This window comes from Etheostoma spectabile, chromosome 2 (assembly GCF_008692095.1).
Source record: "Etheostoma spectabile isolate EspeVRDwgs_2016 chromosome 2, UIUC_Espe_1.0, whole genome shotgun sequence".
Taxonomy (NCBI): domain Eukaryota; kingdom Metazoa; phylum Chordata; class Actinopteri; order Perciformes; family Percidae; genus Etheostoma; species Etheostoma spectabile.
The window spans coordinates 4,201,844-4,203,986 of NC_045734.1; the positions used below are offsets into that span (position 1 = coordinate 4,201,844).

The following is a 2,143-nucleotide window of genomic DNA, read 5'->3' on the forward strand; positions in this document are numbered from 1 at the left end:
AATGGTGATAGGTGTAAACCGAGCCCTAGGTATCCTGCTCTGCCTTTTAGAAAATGAAAGCTCAGATTGGCCGATCTGGAATTGTGTCTGTTATGAGGTCATAAGGGGCAATGTTACCTCCCCTTTCTCTACTTTGGCCGCCCAGAGAATTTGGCCCACCCATGAGGCTGAACTTCGGGAAAGAGACTTCAGATATGGTATTAGGGGACCACTAAGGCCCATATAAAAGCATCCAAAGAGCACCACGTCATGGGACCTTTAACAATACATTTTGCACACATACGTAAAGCAACATGTAATCTGAGTTACAGCTTTCATGAAATGCAGGCACTTTTGTTCATTATTCAATGAAAAAAGAAAAAGAGCAGATGTGTTTAGTTTCTTTCTTTAATCAATAGTTTTAAAACAATATTGTCTTTATTCCTCTGCCAAGCACTGCAGTTATTGAATAGCAGCTTAGAGTGGTTGCTAAGCAACAAAGAAGTACTACAACTGGTAATTTCGGTTTTCACATCAATATTTATGTGAAGTGGTGTCACAGGTGCGCGTTTGTCATTTATTTTACAATGGCTTCAGGTGTGGCTGAGCCATCCGAGGACATGGACTGTGTTATAGATCGGATTTTTAAAAAAGTAATGTGGAGTTCTATGGAAAACAGCAGGCTCGGGACCAGTGTGAGGAAGAACCTGCTGCTTGCACAAGATGGCTTTGCTAAATAATTGAGTTTTCTGAGCTCCATAACTTAACATCCTCCCGAGTGAAATTTTCAGAACAAATGAAGTGATTTTTACTGCGCACAGTAGTTGGTACCGAATTCTGTAATGAAATTAAATCAATCTTCCGTCTGTTTAAATAACCTCAACATGCCATCCTCCCGGGACAAAAAGAGGTAAAACAAATGTTTTAGCACATTTTGTCGAAGTTGAACAAAGAAGCAGGGAATTATTTATATATAAAAATAAATTTAAAAAAGCCAAGTGTGAGGGTCAAACAGAAGAGAAAATGGAAAGTTTTTGGAGTTGAGGAAGAACAATATGTACAAAAAAAGTATAAGAAAGGTGCTCATGAGTGAGAGGGGATGATACAGAAAGAGAGTGAAGAAAAAAGTAGATTTTTAATCAAATAAAATATTTACAACACAAAGGCGTTTGGGGCAAAAGAAGGGCTGAAGGACACAAAAAGAGTGCACAAAAAGGAAAAGGTAATACGTGATGAAAATAAAATATTTTTAAGAAGGAGGAGAAAACACATCCAGGGGCAGAGAGTGAGAGAAAGAGGAAAGTGAAATAAAACTTTAAAGAGCGTGGCTGGATGAAAGGAAGATGGAGCCAGAAGTGTCAACAAAAGGTGATAAAAAGCGGAGAGATGATTGGATGGGAGGAGTGAGTAAAAGAGCGGGCGCGAAGAGGAGGAGAGGGGTTTACCGTAGCACGAATCAGAATGCTGTGTTGGCAAAATTTTGAGTGCTGCCATGAAACTCAAATACAAAGGTGTGTGTGCGTGTGCCTCACAATCTGTACAAAGGTTATCATATCACTGTGTCAGCAGCACGAGAGCTTTGGGGGCGTGTGAGAAGCAAGGACAGGCTGTCTTCACATGAGAGCAAGGGAAAGTGATTTAAAAACCGCTACAAGGCAAGGAAGCTTTATTTGTATAGCACATTTCAGCAACAGGGCAATTCACAGTGCTTTACATAAAAAGATTAAAAAATACTAAAAGTCACAGTGCAGTACAAGAAATTAAACATTCAAGAGCAGTTAAAAACAGTCAAAATAAAATACAAAAATAAAAGTTACAATGCAGTATAAGAAATTAAACATTAAAGAGCAATTAAAACAGTTAAACATATGAAAGCAGATACAATAACAGTGTATAAGCCGCTGCCCCACACATGTTATTGGAATACAATAACCATTTTGTGGAAGCCCAAACTTTGTTGACCAATAAGGTCGCTCTACACAGGCAGAACCATATGTCTTTACCATCTCATCCATCCACCACGGGCCCCGCAGGAGGATGTGACTTTGTACTCTGGTTACCTATAACCAAGAGCTGAAGTACTTCTCTTTACACTACAACATAGTCGTCACTATAAGGCTTAGTTTACTCTGTGCAAACTTTGCAAAATCCTGAACAGCTCCAA

At 39.2% G+C, this 2,143-nt stretch overlaps 1 protein-coding gene across 5 annotated transcripts in view; it reads left to right on the top strand.

Moving 5' to 3' along the window:
- rptor (regulatory associated protein of MTOR, complex 1) overlaps positions 1 to 2,143 on the top strand; it is a 212,559-nt gene that overhangs the window by 170,963 nt on the left and 39,453 nt on the right. The gene's annotated exons all lie outside the window — the stretch shown is intronic.